The sequence below is a fragment of the Meriones unguiculatus genome, chromosome 19, assembly GCF_030254825.1.
Source record: "Meriones unguiculatus strain TT.TT164.6M chromosome 19, Bangor_MerUng_6.1, whole genome shotgun sequence".
In the NCBI taxonomy this organism is placed as follows: Eukaryota; Metazoa; Chordata; class Mammalia; order Rodentia; family Muridae; genus Meriones; species Meriones unguiculatus.
In genome coordinates, this window is record NC_083366.1 from 39,618,737 (window position 1) to 39,640,714 (window position 21,978).

A 21,978-nucleotide genomic window follows, 5' to 3' on the forward strand; every position below is an offset into this window, starting at 1 on the left:
ACAGATGGCCAGCAGACATGAACAGTGTTCAACACTGAAATTATTCTGGGAAATTCAAGAAGTATCTAGAGAGTTGGTTTAACTGCTCAAGTGTTTTCTGAGCAAACATGGGGAATGGAGTTTTATTCCTAGAAACCATATTAAAAAAAAATCTCAGTGCAGCCTTGGACCCTATTCTCATAAAATGATGTAGTGAATAGGACAGACAATAACATCACCTAGTGGTATACACATACATACACATACATACACATACATACACATACATACACATACATACACATACATACACATACATACACATACATACACACACATACATACACATACATACACATACATACACATACATACACATACATACACACACGTACACATTCACACACATAATGATCCAACTGTTGAATATATTTTTGCATCTATAAGACTGCTACTTTTGCTAAGCCACAAGCTCAGTTAATAATATATGTTGAAGTCCTTAAAGACTTAAGACTGATATTCTACTGTGTGCTTAGCCCATTTGTTTAATAGAACAACGTAGCAACCAAACTTACTTGTCTTAAATTTCCCACATAACCAGCCTTTACAAACTTAGCTATTGCAAAGTTTCAATCTTTTTTTATTTTATCTTTATTAATTACAGTTTATTCACTTTGTATCCCAGATGTAGCCCTCTCCCTCATCCCCTTTCAATCCCACTCTCCCTTCCTCTTCTTCTCCTGTGCTCCTCTCCCAGTCTAATGATAGGGGAGGTCCTCCTACCCTTCCATCTGACCCTAGTCTATCAGGTCTCATGAAGACTGGCTTCTTTGTCTTCCTTTGTGGACTGGTAAGGCTGCTCCCCTCTCAGGTGGAAGTGTTCAAAGAGCCAGCCCATGAGTTCATGTTAGAGTTCATGTTAGTTCCTATTATTGGGGAACCCACTTGGACACTGAGTTGCCATGGGCTACTTCTGTGCAGGGGTTCTAAGTTATCTCCATGCATGTCCTTGTTTGGAGTATCAGTTTCAGAAAAGACCCCTGTGCTCAGGCAAAATTTCAGTCTGAAATTATACACTCCTCTGTGCCACTAACTACAAACACAATAATGGATGGTCTATTTAGAGATATGATTGCTGTGATAAAACACCATAACCAAAATCAACTTGGAGAGGGAAGTGTTTATTTTAGTTTCCAGTTAACACCCATCATCCAGAGAAGTCAGGGCAAGAACTTAAGGCTAGAATCTGGAGGCAGGAATTGGTGCAGAGGCCATGGAGGAGGACTCATTGGCTTGCTCCTCATGGCTTATTCAGCCTAATTTCTTATATACCAGGAGACTATGAGGCTGTTTGTAATGGTTGGGCAGATGCTAACTTTAAACAGTGGTGGTTGGGCTTATTTTTAAATGTAGAGATAGTATGAATATCATGTGTTCATGTATGTTCTCATGCTACATTTGTTTGGGGGTTGTAGAATGCAATTATATCAATTTCATTTTTTTGTAGCATACTAAATTGTGGAGGACAAGTTAAGATTGTCCTTTAAACACTATATGATGAACAGGTGACAAAGAAAAATAATTTTTGTGCCAAGTTCATTTTGACTCTAACAATAGGAAGAGAAGAAACAGAAAATAATACTGATTATGATATATAAAAAAGAGTTTCAGAGGACCTGAGAAACTCCTGACTTGTATCAATACTTGCCAGAGACGGAAGTCAACATAGTGATAGGATCATCTTCAGGCAATAGAAGCTACCAGGCTGGTTGATGTTTATATGACTGCTGAAACATCCTGGGCTGGGCTGGATTTCCTTTCTTTTGTATATGACCTCATAAGGTTCCTTCCCCTGCTGCTCCAGATATGCAAATGAAGCATCCTCAGTATTCTTGCCCAATCAATAACATACCACCAGATGGATCCAACCAGCCATTCTCCCTGGGGTAAAAATATTCCCCCGCCCCTCCCAACAAAGCAGCTGTCCTCCTACAAAGTCTCCCAGTGTTCTTCCCAGTCGTGCTCACCACTGCTCAGGATCCTCTTTTGACCCTGGCTGTGCTTGGTCCCAGTCCATCACCCCCACACTGGACTAGTGAACAAAAGTCCAACCATATCAAGTCAGCAGTTTCTGAGTGATGCAGGCTGCATGCCAAACAGTTAAGGTTCTATCCTCTTTTTTATTCATATTCCACTTATTAGTAAAGTCATGTGATTTACTAAGATCAGTCTCCATGCAACTAACTTATCTCATTTAGAATAATATTCTATTAATCCATGCTAGTGAAAATCAATGTGTCCTTCCTAAAGAAATGATAAACTTTGAGGTGATATTTGTACTAATCTAACTCGTAGTTAGTCAAGAGGCATAATTGATTCCATTTGCTAGTTGCCATTACCAGACTTTACTTACTTAGGTTTGTAACTATTTTCATCATGTATTAAAATGATCAACAGTTTTATTTTTTTCCAGTCTGCTCCAGACATTAATGGCAAGATCATCAACCTTCATTAACATATTTACCATAAATGTTAAGTTTTAGTCAAAGGTTAGAAGCTTTCAAAGTCCCTGATAACAATTCACCCCAAACCCTGATGGACAATATTAACATTTTCTGCTTGTTTAATGCTTGCTTTCCTGGGGATTTCTACTCTTCTCACCCCATCTTCCTGTTTTCAAACTCTAAACCATATTTAATATCAGACTTTTCTTTAAAAATTTTTTTTAAAAATTTATTTTATGTATATAGGTGCTCTATCTGCATGTACACTGCACACCAGAAGAGGGCACCACCATATGGTTGCTGGGAATTGGACTCAGGACCTCTGGAAGAGCAACCAGTGCTCTTAACCTTTAAGCCATCTCTCCAGCTCTGACACCAGATTTTGATCTTTTAATAAGTGATTCCTATCTCTGACATGGACCCTAGAAGGAGGGAGAGGCAACTCATTTCCCACATTATCATGGGAAATGCTATAGGAAATTAATTTAAAAGACAGGTTAGACTTGTGTATGGTTAAATTGATGATCACATGATGGGCCTAAGCCCCAAGAGCAGGCTTTATCCATCTATCCGGATCCTTTACAGCTGGAATTCTCAAGATGATAACGGTAACTGTTACACTTAGTGGTTTATGCTTCTACACACCCACCAAGCGTGCAATGACTGAAGTTGATATAGGTATGCATAATATCATCTGATAGAATTGAGAGATTAAAAAAAATGGAGATAGAAAGAAAACGTTTAGTTTAGGAATTATAAAGTTATTGTAAAAGAAAACATGAAGCAATATTTAAAAAGTGGAAATATGTCGAAAGTGAAAAATACAAACGTCACAAATCCTAGTGACGCTAATGAAGTCACGATGCTGACAAACATAGAGGCAAAGAAAAAAGCTTTTCTTTGTTTTGTCCTTTTTTAATTTGTAATTTTATTTTTATTAATTACAGTTTATTCATTTTGTATCCCACATGTAGCTCCCTCCCCCATCCTCTTCCAATCCCACCCTTCCTCCCTCTTCTTTTCCTATGCTCCTCCCCCAGTCCAATGATAGGGGAGGTCCTCCTCCCCTTCCATCTGACCCTAGCCTATCAGGTCTCATCAGGAGTGGCTGCATTGTCTTCCTCTATGGACTGGTAAGGCTGCTCCCAGCTCAAGAGTTCATGTCAGAGACAGTCTCTGTTCCTACTATTGGGGAACCCTCTTGGACACTGAGCTGCATGGGCTACTTCTGTGCAGGGGTTCTATCTCCATGCATGGTTCTTGTTTGGAGTATCAGTCTCAGGAAAGACCCCTGTGCCCGATCTTTTGGTTCTATTGCTCTCCTTGTGGAGCTCCTGTCCCCAGTAGAGTTTTTGTTTGTTTGTTTTTTGTTTTGTTTTGTTTTTTTGGACATGTTAACAAGAGGTTTAGTAAAAAAAAAAAAAAAAAAAAAACAAAAAAGTAGAGTCTTTCAGAGGCCATCTGTGGTAGTCTCCTGTCCTGTTACCTGTCTTCTGGTTCCAATGTCTATTGCATTTCTTTTTACTGTATTGTTTTTATGCAAGTTTGACATTTCTTTACACACACACACACACACACACACACACATTATTTTTAGCTAGATCTTAGGAAAGAGCAGTGTAGTTGCGAGCTATTCCCCTAATGAGTTGTTACAGAAAAATGTCCCGTGGAGAACACATTTGGCTCTGTCCACATCTTGAAGTGTTTAATCTGTGTTTCTATTCTGTAGTCTCAGAATTTGGGGCTTCATGTGAAGGTCCATGAGTCATTTTGAACTGCCTTTCACAAAAGACAATAAATCAGGTTCAATTTACTCTTTACATGTTGATTTCCAATTTTCCCATCAGTATATGTTGAAGGAACTCTTTTCTTTAAAATATTGCCAGCCACTTTTGTACAAAATCAGATGGCTGAGGTGTGTGAATTCACATGTTGGTCCTCTGCTTCGTCTCACTGGTCTACACCTCTGACTTTGTGACATTTCCATGCTGTTCTCTCACCGTGACTTTACATTGTATTTAGAAGCTGCACAGTATAACTCCTCCAGAGATATTCTTTTTATTTAGTATTTAGGTTTTTCATTTGCTCATGCAAATTTTAGGAATAATTTTCTCTTTACATGAAGGTCATTGGAACCTTTATGAAATTTTGGTGGAATCTGTACATCAGCTTTGGTAACATACCCATTCTTACAATATTAATGTTTCTGATGTGTTTTTTTTTTTCAAGACATTTGCATTCCTCCATGATTCTTTCTGATTTCTACATGGCAGTTTTCTGATTTAGCCCAGGACATGTTAGAAATTATGAATGGCCTGTGTTGAATATTTTGTATTAACATTATAGCAACATTGTCTTTTAATCTGTGGCTATGAGCTATGTATTAGTTAGGGTTACAATTATCATGACCAAAAGTAACTTGTGAAGGAAAGAGTTTATCTGAATCTTGCTTTCATGTCAGTGTTCATCACTAAAGCAGGTAGGCCAGAAACTCAAGCAGGATAGGAAACTGGAGGCAGGAGCCAATGGGGAGGTCATGAGCAGTACTGTATACTGATTTGCACCTCATCGCTCAGCTTCCTTATAGATCCCAAGACCATCACACCAGCCCACGAGTAGCATCACCCACAGTTGGCTGGACCCCCCTCATCCATTATTTTTTAGGGTCCTACAGATTTGCCTTCAGGTCAGTCTTCAGAGTCACCTGAGAGGAGAGAACCTCACCTGCGAAAATACCTTTATAAGACTCTGAGAAGTCTCCATATCTTCATGACTATTTTGATAGAATTGCTTTTCTTAATTGCCTTTTAAGAGTTTCCATTATTGGTGTACAGACACCCAGCTGATTCATACATATTGTTTTTGTATCTTAAAGTTTTATAAAATTTGTTTCTTAGTTATAAGTAATTTGCTTTGAAATATTTGTTAGTGAACATTTACGTTGTATTTCTTGATTTCTGATTTGATGACTCATTTCTGGTTATTTTCTAATCACTCTAGTTGAGACTTCCAGTGACGCATTGTAGACTCTCTTCTCATGTTCTTACTGGTACAAAAGAAACGTTCAGTTCACATTTTACCATCATGGATGGTGTTATCACCTCCTGGAAGGCAAGGAAACAGTCTGCAGAGAAACAGTGTGTGCATGGCCCTCCCTGTGGCTCTCAGACTATTGAAACACAGAACTCAAATAATTATAACTCTCCCCAAATGGTATGTAATGAGAAAGGCTGCCCCCCTGGCTCCAGGAGAGAAGGGAGTTTCCTCCCACTGAGAGATTGAATAAAGCACTGACTGTTTATGAAAACAACTTGCAAGGTAGAGTTAAGTTGAGGCAGTAATAGATCAGGGATGAGCAAGATTGCTTAAAAGTATACACTGCTTGTCCTCTGCTTAAAACTAAAACTCATAACATGACTTTGAAAATGGAGTTAAGCACATTGGTCTCTTTTATTGCTCCTTTCCCCAATGAGCTCAAAAATAAACCTTCTTTCTGTGCTACAGCAACATTCATCTCTTTTATTGATGATCTCTAATGCCTGTTGACAATCTTTCTGTATATTGTTAAAGTTTGTAATATCTGTTCACATGGTAGTATGTCTTGATTTTTCCTGGCCCCAAAGAAGAGTTTAATCTATCTTTTATACTTCAGAAGATATTGTCATTTGAAAAGATAATGCAGAAGAGTCTTATGTGTTTGCATTCATCAGACAGAAAAAACCTAATCTTGAGTCAATTATATATGCACAGTCAATTATATACACATATATGTCATAATGAGGCTAATTTGTGGTCCACGTGTTCTGTGCCTCTAAGGTTCTCTCAATCCTCCTGTACAAAATATTTACATGGTATGAATTACATATAATTTTCCCTCAAGGTTTTGCTATTTTTGTTACTTTTAACACACACCCAAATTTATTTTATAAACTAACCACTTGGGGGAAGTATTGATCTCTTTAGCGTCTATGTTTTTACAAAGTAGTCATATTTTACCCTTCAGTAAATCTTTGCAAGCCATTTTTATTCCAAAAATCACACACATATATGGTTGGGATATTTTAACAAGAAATTCAACAAACAATCCTAACAAGAGGGAAAAGCCTCAAAGTTTTTGTCATGGAAACATAACATAATCCATGATAGCATACTTTTGTAGGTTGATTTTTTTGCATAAATAAACAAAAAATCTTAACAGAAAATATTGAAATAATATTGGAGACAGTCTCCCCTCGAGGTATATGGTCATTCCTCATTTCATTAAGGGTAGAGCCAAGCCACCTAGTTCCAAAAAATATCGAAAGTCTAAAATATAGTAACTCTGTTCAAAAAAGGGAAATCTGAGAAACACTGTTTAAAATCATGTTTAAAATCACCAGTGGTATGTCGTATTAACAGGCTCTACCCCAGATGATGTCTGTTCCTTCAAGGCCAAATTCACCCAACTATCTCCCAAATGCAATTTTTCCAAGTATCACCCTAATACAGGTTAGAATCCCAACATATAAACTGGGGGTGGGGGTGGGGAGGCATCTGGTCTATAACAGAAGGGAGGAAAAGGACACTTCATCTCCCTGGCATTGTCTCCCAAAACTCATTTTCCAGTTTATTCATAACCAAAATAACAGACAAGTCCTAAATGAGAGACATTTGCAAAAGATTTGGCAGATTATTCAAAATGAACAATGCACAAAACACAGAATTGCTTAAGAAAGTTTTAGATTCACTGAAGCAATCACTTATCTATGGCTGATTGGTGAAGTCTTCTGTCTGTCTTCACATGATTGGAGGAAGCACACAGGGAAAGTTGAGAGAGCTGTTTGGGTGGCTTCTTATCACCTTTGACCTCAAGAATGCTTTGCCATTTTGTTTTCCAGGGCACCTGGCCTGCTACAAGTCCTAGGAGATGCTTCAGGTCCTAGGAAGTTTGAATGGTCTGGAGAACCCTTTTTGGCTTCAGGTTTCCCCAGCTTATGCCTGGAGGCTTCTATGTATTATTGAACAGGTGAAACATGTATCTCTAGAGAGCAGCATCATGTCCTAAGAGACCTGAGGATTTGCATTTCACCTTCAGTAGCTGCACTTTGAGGTTCTTTTTCAGGTTATCTATCTTATTGCTTTCTTACTTCACCTGAATGTTTTAAGGAAAACCCAATGTATCACTTTATTCCAGTGTTTACAACTTTAGGACAATAATAATAAAGCAAACAAGTCAGGGACATATGTAGCCTTGGATTTTTCACCAAACCTACTTTATTTAGGGTTCTTAGACACCTTTACCTCCCTTCTAAGCTCACCCTCCCTTACCCCCTACACACACCTTAAACATATTATAGGGCAAAGGGGTGTAGACCTCTTTTATCTACTTCCTGCTGATTAGGGTTGATGGTTCTTTAGGGGATTTCCAAACTCAGTCATCAGGATACCAGCAGTCCAATCTGAAGGCTAACACCAAGCATCAGCAGGATTCAGAAGATCGAGGAAAGTCCGTGAAAGCCGAAAAACTCATCTGGAAGGTCTCTGGAATGCTTCTCTCTGAGAAGCAAGTGTCAAAGCATGAGGATCAGTACAGTGATGTCACTCCAGAAGGCCGATGTCTCACTGTATGGGCCTCTGTATATCTCCTCTCCTCAGAGTCCACCTGTGGATGGTCTCAGCTGGTCAAAGTCAAGCCCCTCACATGTGAGGGCTCACAGCAAAACATCATGTGCTCTCTCACAAGCATCCAGCAAAACATCACATGCCCAGCTTGTGACAAAACATCACGTGACAAAACTGAGTCTTCAAGGAAACCAGAAAGTCTAATTCAGACATGCTAGAAGTCCCACAAAAACACCAAGCTAATGGAGAACCTGGAGCAGTCTCATGCAGGCCCTGTGCTTGATGCTTCAGTCTCTGCGAGTTCTCTTGATGTCCTCCATATCCTCTGGCTCAGCTTCTAAAATCTGTCCTCAGAGAGGAGAGAACCCATGTGCCTGAGCAACAATCAGGAGAACAAAATCATGAAATATGAGTGTGTGGCTGGTATGCAGGGGGCCAGGTGACCTAGCAAATGCCACCTGGTTTGTGTAAGCCCTAATGGATGAACAGACGTGAGAGCCAGTAGATGTGGCACAATGTTCCTAGCTATTCTTACACAGCATTTTGTCCTGGAGTGAGATTCTCGAGGAGAGCTTGTTTTCCAAACTGTGATGGCATAGTGTAAAAGATAATGTTTCCCTCGTGTTTTCCTGTATATTTCACGACCACACATCAATATCTCGAATGTGTTTGGAATTGCCTCACACTCTCTAGTCTTAGCAGTTAATGTGTCCTGCACCTGTCCCCATCTGATGCCTGAGGAAGCCTCTCAGGACACCTAAGCAGGCAGTGCAGTGTGTGGGCTCCCTCTAGTGGCAGCGGCCTCAAATTAAGCCACACATTAGCTGACTAATCCCACCACTGGCCAAGCACATCTGGCAAGCAGGACAGATCGTGGGTGGAGGGTTTTGCAGCCTTGCCTGGCTACAAGAGATGCAAGTTATACTCTGTCCTTCATTACTGACTGCCCGCACTTGGGTCACCATCATGGATTGCAGAAAGTTTCCACCACAGTAGGTACACACCCTGCAAGGGGCCCCCAATTCCACCATCTCTATCCACACTCTCTTCCTCCACCCTTCGCCACACCAGATCCCTCTCAGGCCTTTCCCCAAAAACCCCTAGTCTACCAGAAAAATCTATTTTGTTTCCCCTTCTCAAGAAGATCAATCTGTCCACCCTAGAACCCTCCTCTTTGCCCAGCGTCTCTGGGTGTATATATGGTAGCTTGATTAAAAATTACTTAACAGCCAATATCCACTTAGTGTAAGTGAGTACATACCATGTTTGTCTTTCTGGGTCTGAGTTACCCGATTCAGAATTATCTTTACTAGTTGCCCCCATTTGCCTGTAAATTTCATGATGTCATTTTTTTTAAACAGCTGAGTAATGCTATATATTGTAAACATGACACATTTTCTTTATTTGTTCAATAGGTGAGGAACATCTAGGTTGTATCCAGTTTCTGGCTATTAGGAACAAAGCTACTATGAACATAGTTGAGCAAGTTTCATTGTGGTAGAATGGAGTGTCCTTTGGGGTATATGCCCAAGAGTATAGCTGGGTATACCTGGGTCTTGAAGTAGATTGATTCCTAATTTTCTGAGGAATGTCCATATTGATTTCTGTGGTGTCTGTAGAAGTTTGCACTCCCACCAGCAATGGAGGTGTGGTCCCCTTGCTCCACATCCTTGCCAGGATGAGCTGTCACTTGTGTTACTGATCTTGCCATTCTGATAGGTGTAACATGGAATCTCAAAGTAGTTTTGATTAGCAATTCCCTGATGGCCAAGGATGTTGAACTTACTTTTTTATTAAGCAAATCTTTATTTTCATCCTTCATTGTCATAGTTTTCTATTTTAAAAGTAATTATGACTACCTCTTAATGCTAGAATATGTTTTCTTAAGGTATCCCGTAAAAATATGTGACAAATCAATTAGAATGAGATTTTTAACATGCTTTTATGTTGACACAGTGCTAGCATAACATGTATAATATATTTCTTTTTTATTTTTTAAATTTTTATTAATTACACTTTATTCACTTTGTATCCCCCTCCCCCTTTACCTTTTCCCTCCCAGTCTCACCCTTCCTCCTCCTTCTCTACACATGCCCCTCCCCAAGTCCACTGATGGGGGAGGTCTTTCTCTGCTTCCTTCTATTCCAAGTCTATCAGATCTCAACAGGACTGGCTGCATTGTCTTCCTCTGTGGCCTGGTAAGGGTGCTCCCCACTCAAGAGGAAGTGATCAAAGAGCAGGCCAATCAGTTCATATCAGAGGCAGTTGCTTTTCCCATCACTATGGAACCCCGCTTGCACACTGAACTGCCATGGGGTACATCTGTGCAGGGGTTCTAGGTTATCTCCATCAATGGTACGTGGTTGGAGTATCAGTCTCAGAAAAGACCCCTGTGCCCAGATTTTTCCTCTCTGTTGCTCTTCTTGTGGATCTCCTGTCCTATCCAGGTCTTACTATCTCCCACTTCTTTCATAAGATCCCTGCATTCTGCCCAAAGGTTGGCCATAAGTCTCAGCATCTGCTTTGATACCCTGCAGGGTAGAGCCTTTTATAGGCCCTCTGAGGCAGGTTCCTGTCCTGTTCCCTGTTTTCCTCTTCTTCTAATGTCCATCCTCTTAGTCTTTCTGAATGGGAATTGAGCATTTTAGCCAAAGTCCTCCTTCTTGATTAATTTCTTTAGGTGTACAGATTTTAGTAGGTTCATCCTATATTATAAGTCTAATATCCACTTATGAGTGAGACCCTGTGTGTCTTTCTGCTTCTGGGATAGCTCACTCAAGATGATCCTCTCCAATTCCCACCATTTACCTGCAAATTTCATGATTTCCTTGTTTTTTTATTGCTGAGTAATATTCCATTGTGTAAATGTACCATAATTTCTGTATCTGTTCCTCAGTTGAGGAGCATCTGGGTTGTTTCCAGGTTCTGGCTATTACTAATAAAGCTGCTATATACATGGTTGAACAAATGTCCTTGTTGTGTACTTGAGCCTCTTTTGGATATATGCCTAGGAGTGGTATAGCTGGATCCTGAGGGAGTGCTGTTCCTAATTGTCTGAGAAAGCGCCAGATTGATTTCCAGAGTTGTTATAGAAGTTCACATTCCCACCAGCAGTGGAGGAGGGTTCCCCTTTCTCCACACCTCTCCAGCATGCGTTGTCACTTGAGCTTTTGATCTTGGCCATTCTGATGGGTGTAAAGTGAAATCTCAGGGTCATTTTGATTTGCATTTCCCTGATGACTAAGGACGTACGTTGAACATTTCTTTAAGTGTTTCTCTGCCATTCAGTATTCCTCTATTGAGAATTCTCTGTTTAGCTCTGTACCCCATTTTTTAATTGGATTACTTGATTTGTTGCTGTTTAATTTCTCATATTCTTTATATAGTCTGGATATTAGTCCTCTGTCAGATAGAGGGTTGGTGAAGATCCTTTCCCAATCTGTAGGCTGTCGTTTGACAGTGTCCTTTGCTTTATAGAAGCTTTTTTAGTTTCATGAGGTCCCATTTATTGATTGTTGCTCTTAGAGTCTGTGCTATTGGTGTTCTGTTCAGGAAGTTGTCTCCTGTGCCAATGAGTTCAAGGCCCTTCCACATTTTTTCTTCTAACAGGTTTAGTGTGTCTGGTTTTGTATTGAGGTCTTTGATCAACTTGGACTTTAGTTTTGTGCAGGGTGATAAGAATGGATCTATTTGAACTTGTAACTGTTTCTGGACCATACCTGATTTCTTTAGTTCTTTATATAATTTGAATATTAGACCTCTATCAGATGTGGAGTTGCTAAAAAAAATTTTTTTCCATTCTGTGGGCCACCCCTTTGTCCAATTGACAGTGACATTTACTTTACAAAAGTTTTCAGTTTCATGTGGTCCCATTCATTAATTGTCCCATGTATCAGTTGTCTACAGTACCAAGGCATTCAAGGCCATTCCCTACTTTATTTTCTATCAGGTTCAGCATGCTGTTTTGATGTTGTGGTCTTTAATCTACTTGGACTTGAGTTTTGTACACAGTGATAAATAAAGATTTATTTGCATTCCTCTATATGCAGATATCCAGTTGAACCAGTACCATTTGTTGAAGCTGTTTTTCTTTTCCATTGTGTAATTCTCTCATGTGCTCATATATGTAAGGAGTTATGCCTGTGTCTTCAATTTGATCCCATTAATCAACGTGTCTGTTTTTATGTCAATATCACATTTTTTTTTTAATACTTTGGCTCTGTAGCACAACTTGAAATCAGGGAAGGTGATACCTCCAGCAACATTTATATTGTTCAGGGTTGTTTTAGCTATTGTAGGTTTTTGTTTTTCTATTTGAAGGTGAGCATTGGCCTTTTATGGTCTATAAGAAATAGTATTGAAATTTTGATGGGAATTTCAGTGAAGCTAGAGATTGCTTTTGGTACGATGGTCTTTTTTATTATGTAAAATTTTACAAACCATGAGCATGGAGATCTTTTCATCTTCTGATAGCTTCTTCCATTTCTTTCTTCAAAGTCTTGAAGTTTTCATCATACAGGTTGCTCACATATTTGGTTAGAGTTACCCCAAAATATGTTCTATTGTTTGTGATGACAGTGAAAGGTGCTATTGCAATGATTTTTTTTCAGTTCATTTGTCATTTGTGTATGGGAGGTCTACTCATTGTTTTAAGTTAGTCTTGTGTCCAGCCACTGTGGTGAAAGTGTTTATCAGCTGTAGGAGTTCCCTGGTGAAATTTATAGAGTCACTTATGTATACTACCATATCTTCTGCAAATATATATGAGAGATGGCACAGCAATCACAAGCATGGAAAGGCAAATTAGCATCAGGAAGCAACCCAGAAACAATGTGTCTGGGGCCTTGGCTCACCCACTGTAGAGTGTGCAAAGTGTTCCATTTCCAGAAGGCTTATATGTTTGTCTCAGGCCCTTTCTGCATGGCTCTTGGTATTGGAATATCCGGGACCTGCTGAGGTAGGGAGATAGGCTCTGCTGGAACCGTATTGCCCTGGATGCTATTAATTTTGATCTTAATCTGGCATCTAGTCATCTGGTTAGGGGTGATTATAGGTCTAGGAGTCGAGATGGTCCTGCAACTGGTCTGCTGTGTGCGGCATGGATGAGGGGGAGATGCCATCCCTCACCCTCACTCCTTGCCACCCGTGACAGGTAGTTAACTGGCCCCAGGGCCATGAGAGCGGGAGGGCTGGACCTGTCCCTCAGCTGCTGCAGCTCTCTACAAAGTGGGCCCTGAGCCTCACCTGAGCAGCACAGTGCAACAGGCTCTGGTAGCCTGCTGCATGGCTCCGAGGGCATGAGAGTGGGAGAGATGGGGCTGCCCCTGTCTCCTGAGGCACTGGAGGAGCTGGCCCTGGTGGTACTGGACTCTGGTCATGTAGATGCAGGAAATCTGGAGGTCTGGCCAGCTCACATACCTCCCAGGCCCAAATCCAGGCTATGATCCAGAGCTTTGAGTTGGCCACTCCAACATCTACCCCATAGGACTGCTGGGGCACATGAAGGACCCAGTCCTTCTGATTCCTGAGATGGAATCTCAGCATCATTTTGATTTGCATTTTCCTGATGACTAAGGAAGCTGAGCATTTCTTTAAGTGCTTCTTGGCCATTTGAGATTCCTCTGTTGAGAACTCTTTGTTTAGTTCTCTGCCCCAGAACTAAATGATTGGGTTATTTTGTTTATTCGTGTTTGATTTCTTGAGTTCATTATAATTTTGGGTATTAGCTCTTTGTCATATGTAGGATTGGTGAAGAACTTTTCCCAATATGTAGACTGTTGCTTTGATCTATTGACAGTATCCTTTGTGTTACAGAAGCTTTTCAGTTTCAAGAGGTCCTGTTTATTAATTGTTGATCTTAGAACCTGAGCTGTTGGTGTTCTGTTCAGGAAGTTGTCTCCCTGAAGAGAGTTGTCTCCAAGAAGAGCCCATGAGTTTGAGGCTCTTCTACAACTTTTCTTCTAATAGATTTAATGTATCTGATATTGAAGTCTTTGATTCACTTTGACTGGAGTTTTGTGCAGGAAGATAAACATGGATCTATTTATACTTTTTTATATGTAGACATCCAGTTAGACCAGCACCATTTTTTGAAGATGCTGTCTTTTTTCCATTGTATGGGTTTGGCTCCTTTATCAAAAATCAAGTGACCATAGGTGTGTCAGTTTCCTTCTGGGTCTTCCATTCAATCCCATTGATCAACCAATCTATTTCTATGACAGTATAATGCACTTTTATCACTACTTCTCTGTAGTACAGCTTGAAGTCAGGGATGGAGATTCCTTCAGAAGTTCTTTCATTGTACAGGAATATTTTTGCTATTCTGAAGTTTTTGTTTTTTCACATGAAGTTTAAAATTGTTCTTTCAAGGTCTGTAGAGAACTGTGTTGGTATTTTGATGGTGACTGCATTGAATAAGTAGATTGCTTTTGGTAAAATGGTCATTTTTACTATGTTAATACTACTGATCCAAGAGCATGGGAGATCTTTCCATATTCTGATATTATCTTCACTTCTTATCCTCAGAAATTTGGTGTTCTTGTTATACTGGTCTTTTGCTTGCTTTGTTAGAATTACACCAAGATACTTCATATTCGTTGTGGCAACTGTGAAGGGTGTAGTTTCCCTAATTTCCTTCTCAGCCTGATGGTCATTTATGTACAGGAGAGCTACTGAATTTTTGAATTAATTTTTTATTCCAGAAATTTTGCTGAAGCTGTTTATCAGCTGTGGTAGTTCTCTGGTAATATTTGGGGGTGGTTTACATACAAAGATTTTCTACAAATAGCAACACTTTGACTTCTTTTTTTTTTTCTCCAATTTGTATGTCCTTGATCTTCTTTAGTTGTCTTATTGTTCTAGCTAGAACTTCAAGTGCTATATTGAAGAACTATGAAGAGGGTGGGCAGCCTTGACTTGTCCCTGATTTTGGAAGAATTGCTTTGAGTTTATCTCCATTTAATTTGATGTTGTCAATCAGTTTGCTAATCTTTATTTTGTTAAAAATGAAACTTCATGAAGCTAAAAATCCCTGTACAGCAAAGGACAGTATCATTCAGACAGAGTGCCAGGCTACCAAATGGTACAAAAATCTTTACCAAATATACACCTAACACTGGGTTAGTATGTCGAATAGATAAAGAACTAAAAAACTATGAAAACCAAACAAAAGATCTGAGCATCAAGGAAACAAATAACACAATTTTAAAATGGTGTATATAACTACACAAGGAGTTCTGAAAAATGAAGCTCAAATGGCTGAGACACAGACAGAGAAGTATTCAAGATCCTTAAACATCATGTAAATATGCACATTAAAACTACTTTGATATTGCATTCACTGGAAGGAAGGAATTCTGTAGTGGCTGCAGAAGTTTTGGGGACCCTCTTGCTAACATCACAGGCTAACGCAAAGGCTAGATTTTGTTTTCCACAGCCTGATCCTACTGGTCCTATTGATCCTGATCCTGATTCTACTGCTGGGGGCAATGTTTACATCATCAAACAACAGGTGTCAAGCTGGTTTCCAACAAGAAGCTTCACTCCTGCTGACTAGCATTCATGGTACTGGTAGAGTCTGTATTCCACCAGGAGAAATGAAATTATCCAAACCATGGATGTACTGTACGGTAAAACAGTAACCTGCTCACAATATAGACTGCTACAACAGTGACACAACTGTTACAGGAGGAACCAACAACCTCATCTTCAATTTAAGAGCTACTCCATGAAATAAAACCATACCAGATATTGCTAAAGTCACCAACACTTAAGAGTAGGCAGGTCATGGATGTAAAGGAAAATCTTCTATGGGCCTCAAATGACATTTTGCTATACCCGTAGATCAGTGTATTTCTCAATCATCATCAGAGAAGCTTATGTCATTTTATGAAAATTAAAACAGAGACCCTCAAGTTGACAATGTACCGAGAGTGAGAAATATTGAAGAACTTGGTTTTTTTTTTAATTTTTTATTAATTACACTTTATTTATTTTGTATCTCCCCATAAGCCCCTCCCTCCTCCTCTCCCAATCTCACCCTCCCTTCCCTTTCTGCATGCATGCCACTCCCCAAGTCCACTGATAGGGGAGGTTCTCCTCTCCTTTCTGATCTTAGTCTATCAGAAGAACTTGGTTTTAGAATGGAATGTTTCTATCAACTCATTCCGCTCAAGTTTCGAGGACATATTTGGAAAAGGAAGCAGAAAGACTGGAAGAGCCAGAGGTGACAAAGGACTCTAAGGAACCAGTTCTTCCAAATCAAACAGAATTGATGCACAGAAGAGCTCATAGACAAGTGACAGCCCACACAAGACCTGCACAGGTTCATAGTAAGTGAGGTCCTAGCACCAAGAGAGGGAGGTGGACATGGAGTTGTAACACAAACCAAGAAACTATTCTCAATTAATACCTGCTGTAAATACGACAATGGGTTTTCTGCAATGAATGCCACTGGGTGACCTCAGCCGTACCCCAGAGCAACCCCATGTTTTGGTGTTGTTGGCCTTTTGCTTTGCTTGGGCTTTGTGTTGTTGTTGTTTTGATATCCTTTTCTTCAGACCTTTGTTTTGCTGTGTTTGGGGGGAGGAAATCACAAGAGAGCAAATATAAAGTTGGTGTGTAGAGGGTGTGGAGATGTGGGAGGTGTTAGGGGAAGGAAATGACATGATCGAAATCTATTGTGTGAAAAAATAAAACCTAAGAAAGAAAAAAGAAAACAACAACAGAAAATCAAAATACTCAGGGAGATCTGTAAAGCAGCAGCAGGCATCTAGGTGGTGCCAAGAGCACAGGGTCTACCAGAATTTCCTCATCTCTTTGTCCCAAATATGACACGCAGACAGCTCTTGCTGTAGTACTTACTGATCTTTAAATATTAATAAAGAATGTGCTTGAAAATTATTCAAAAACTGATCACTTTGTGTTGTCAGAATTTCTTTTCAAAAAAGTTCTCAGTTTAGGGGGAAAATTGAGGGAAAAGGCCAGAATGGAATTATGTCCAAAGAACCAATACCCCTTGGGCACTCTGCTTCATTCTTCTTCTTACTCACAGGGACTATAATTATAATCAGAAAGTTTTTGGGTTCAGCAAAGGCCCGAGCACCAGGAAGAAGGCCAGGATGCCTCAGGGATGGAGACAGAACGAACCTTTTCCCCTGATAAGCCAAACTCCCGAGTGTTACATCATGACACCTTGCTTGAGCACAGGGACTTGGGGTGATAAAAGGGCCTGGCTGGTGCTGTGAGGACAGCTACCCTGAATTCTGCACAGACTGCACAGGTGAGTGCTGCATGTCATGGTGGATGAGGCTGCATTTGATATCAGAAGAATCTGTGGAGGGCTGAAGTGTTGGAGAGAAAGATGTGGGCTCCCTGTCACTCTGGAAATGGAAAGTGGCAGGATTCAGGGAGAAGGTCACCTATTATTTCCAAAATACAAAAAAAAAAAACTGAATTGTTGGGGTGTCCACAAGGAGAGTGTGTGTGGCCACTGGAGCATGCCTGCTCCTTCCCCAGGGCAGGCAGGGGTAGGAGACAGAGGCAGCTGCAGTGCAGCTGGAGTAGGAAGTTCTTGCTCACTCAGCTTCTGCACAATCTTTGTGTGATTTTCCCTCCAAAGACTGAGGACTTTGATCTGAGGTGTATGACTTCTGGTGACTTCAGTCTTTCAGAGATGAAGCATTCTTTCTTTACCCAATGTAAACCATGTAAACCATGGAATATGAGAATTGTACATAAAACAGACATGGGGGAATATACTAACACTAACAACTGATTGAAAAAATGAATCTTTAGTGCATGATGGGAACATTGCCAGGCACTATTCATGCCAGGTCATTGCCTTACTAAAATACACCTAAAGTGCACAAAACATAATTTACATATTAAATACTTTTTAAAGAAGCCAAATAAATACACTCAAAATGATAAATAGATAGATAGATGGATAGATAGATAGATAGATAGATAGATAGATATGAATTTAAAAAGCCAGAAATTGATTCACACTAGGTGGTCACAAACATGTTCTGTGACTCCTGAACTGTATATCTCCAAAGCTTTCATTTCAGTCAAGTATCTAAAATACGTATAACACAGACTGAGTTGATTGATTCTAACATGGTGGAAATAAGAAGCTTATGAAAGCTAATTAAGATACACATATATCTTCAAAGAACAGTGGTAAAGAGCACTCACTGCTCTTCTAGATTTCCCTTATTCAACTATCAGCACTCACATGGCAGCTAACAATCATGTGCAAGTCTTGTTTCAGGAATCCAGTGCCTTTTTCTGGCATCTGCAAGCACCAGGCACACAGCAGTGCCTACAACTGCAGGCAGGTGAAACACCCACACACAACAATGACTATTTAAAATAAATAAAATAACATGTAAATGTCTCTCTGACAGTTTCTTGAATTGATGTAAATGAATATTTTTTTCTAGTCCAGAAGTGACACTATTCATGAAACAGAGACAGCTTCCTTATTTCAATATGTGTTATTGGTATCTCAAAGAACCAAGAAGTGTTTATTTAATAATGCACAGGCATAAAGATCATTGTAGATGTAAGGCAAACAAAACTTATATACATTGATAAATGTATCAAAGATAGTTCATTATAATCAATGGGTCTCTGGGAGCTTAGAAATTCACCTGTGCATTCAAGAACTCATTTACTGAATTAGTATTCAAAACTGGATTGGCCTCCCAGAACTTTAAGGAAAGAAAACAACCAAATCATCTTTCCTGAATAGCCTTTTAGTTCATCTCTGTGGTTTACATAGGATAGTACAACCATGCCACTCAGCTAATGGTTTATGCATAAGCCATTTTATATCGCCCCGTAACAGGCTGTATGCAAGGCAACTGATGCACACTTCTCAGCACAGAGGGGTTCATATAAACAGACAGACAACATAGACCTTAGGGTTCAGGGACATTGTAGGAGACATATTTGTGATCTGTGGGCAGTACTTAGCTATGAAGGATCATGGCTGGAATCAGATCAGGAAGAGAACGTGATGTGTTCCCTTGTGTCAGGGTGAGCGCCACTGTTATATTTGCTCAGGAGAACCTGAAAGCAATTCACAGATAAATTTGGTGAGCAGCAGAGAAAACTAAATTGTGGAAGACAAATAGACATAGGGTTCCCACATAAAACTATTTTATGCTTTGTGAAAATGGAGTCAAAATGAATACATTCATATTGTAAGCCTTATTTTAACTTTAAACAGAATGAGAAAACAGAAAAGGGTACAATGTGTAAAATTACACAAATCAGTGTGAGGTATTAGGTTACTTGTCATTTATAGCAGATAGCATTACTGACTGATAAAATCACCAATTTCATGAACCTTGGAATAAAATAGAATGTACCTTTGTATGATGTCCAGAAGAGCAATGCCTAAACTGAGAGCTGAAATTTTATGTTTCCTTGGGACAATGTTCTTAGAGAATTGTCATAAAAAGCACAAAAGTCATGGGGTGAGTTGTCTTTAATATAATTCCACACATGAGATGATAGGGAATAGGAGTTAATTACACCATCCTGCTCAAGGCAAGAAGATGGACACACTGCTGTTCTACCTAATTAATCTGTGTGTTATTTATTGTCAAGTTCAGAGTTGGAGACAAAAAAAAAAAAAAAAAAAAAAAAAAAAAAGCCACATGACTTTCCCTGGAAAGCAATCCCATCTGGGCAAGTATTTCACTTCTTTGAAGAGCTACAATTTTCTATTAGCTCAATACTTTACAGATGAGTGTGTACATGATGGCAAAGTGGATCTGAGAAGAGAGATATCTAAACTGATACTCAATATCATGGCTTAGAAACTGAGTGATGCTGTCCTTTGTGTAGATGTTCTCGTGGGAAAGATTTGAGGATGAAGAACATAGAGAACACTCTCTGGAAAGGCAGCGAAGGCATCAGCCTGGTGCTCAGGTCCAGTTGTCATCCTCGTGTCCATGTCAGTCAAAGCAAGAACAGAAGTTCCAAGAACAAAATGAAGCATCTCTAAACAATGTACTCGATGCATTATATACTATGCTGCACAGGTCACTGAAGAACACAGAAAACCCACAGGCATGAACTATATCATCGTTATTCCCTTATGTTCCTCAGGTGCTTCCTAGTTTTAGCCATGAAGATAATTTGGAGTGACCTCATTCAGAGAATTATTTTCATTTCACTTACAGGACTTGGAGCTTTAGGGAACACCTTTACATTTGTGAGACATGTGTCTGCTTTCATGGGTCCTGAGAGAAAAAATATAGATGTTATTCTAATCAACTTGACTTTTGTAAACACAATTACTATTTATTGCATTGGAGTCAGATATATGGCCACAGTTTTTTACATCAGAAACTTCCTAGGTGATGTTGGCTGCAAAACTACATTTTATCTAGAAAGGGTTGCCCGTGGCCTCTCCATCTGCACCACCTGTCTCCTCAGTGTGGTCCAGGCTGTCACCATCAGTCCCAGGACCAGACTTTGGAGAAAGCTCAAACCAGAGACTGTATGGCATGTTCTAGCCTTTCTCCTTCTGTTTTGGGTCTTTAATTCCCTGATAAGCTCCAACTTGCTCCACTACATCACAGCAGACAGTAGCATGAACAGGTCTGGAGTTGGGATATATAGTAGATATTGCTATATGCTGCCATCCAGGCACACAATGAAGTGGCTTTTCCTCTCTCTCATGACTCTTCGTGATGTCACTTTTCAGGCTCTCATGGGCTGGAGCAGTGGGTCTGTGGCTCTCCATCTCTATAAACATTACATACATGTCCTTTACCTTCACAGCTCCAGGTCTGCACATAATTCCAGGCCAGAAATCAGAGCTACATGTAATATTCTCACTCTCATGACCTGCTTCCTTTTCTTTTATTGGGGAGATTTTATTTTCTCTCTCTACTTAGGTACCACATTGACTCATGACTCCACAATACAAATTATTGAAACATTTTTAGTCCTTAGTTATGCTGCTCTCAGTCCCTTTGTCCTGATCATCAGGGATGTTCATCTTGTTAAGCCCTGCTGTGGCCCATAATAAATTCCCTTTCGCATGCAGTTCTTTATGATCTAAAGCTTTATGCCCTGGAATGGCTTTGCTTTACCATTCTAATGCATCATAGCAATAAACTGATTGAGAGGATAGATTACTTCTTTTACAGACAGCTTGTCTTAGATAATTCAAGGCTACTTTAGACTCTAGGAAGCTGGAAGGCATTCTTATTATCCCACCATTTCACCATTTCTATCTTGCAGTTTAGCTTTCTGCATGCATCATGAGGAAATGCAGGAGGCCATGCAGCCACCCAAAATTAGAATTTTATTTTTCCACATGCTTACAAGGACCTGCAAACTTTTCCTGCCTTCTTGTTTCTTCTAATGTACTTCTGATTCATGTCCTTATTTACACAGGGTCTGTTTCTGACATGGATTCTATTGCCTGCTCTTTGATCAATTCCCCCTGACACAGTAGTCTTAACAGGCCACAGAGGAAGATGATGCAGGTAATCCTGATGAGACTTGACAGGCTGGAGTCAGATGGTAGGAGAGGAGGCTCCCTCTTTCTGAGGACTAGAGGAAGGAAAGAGGGGGTAAGAAGAGACAGAGGGTGGGGCCAGGAGGTGACAAGGGAAGGATCTACAATCAGGATGTAAAGTGAATAAATTACAATACATGAACTTAAATAAATAAATAAGAAAAACACCCCCCCAAACCAAAGCACTGACTCTATCCCAGAGGCTATTCTAAACCAATGAACAGGAGAGTAAGTGAATAAGAAGGGTGTTGGGAAATATTCTTTATCTGAAGGCCTTTTGCAAAGTGGAGAAGACCAGGGAAAGAAGAAGACAGCTAGTAAAAGTTGCCAGCAAAAGCACTAAAGAAT

At 39.8% G+C, this 21,978-nt stretch overlaps 1 pseudogene; it reads left to right on the plus strand.

The window, feature by feature from the left end:
- Positions 1-20,050: 20,050 nt before the first annotated feature.
- LOC110566079 (putative vomeronasal receptor-like protein 4) lies at positions 20,051-21,132 on the plus strand (annotated as a pseudogene).
- The last annotated feature ends 846 nt before the right edge of the window (positions 21,133-21,978 follow it).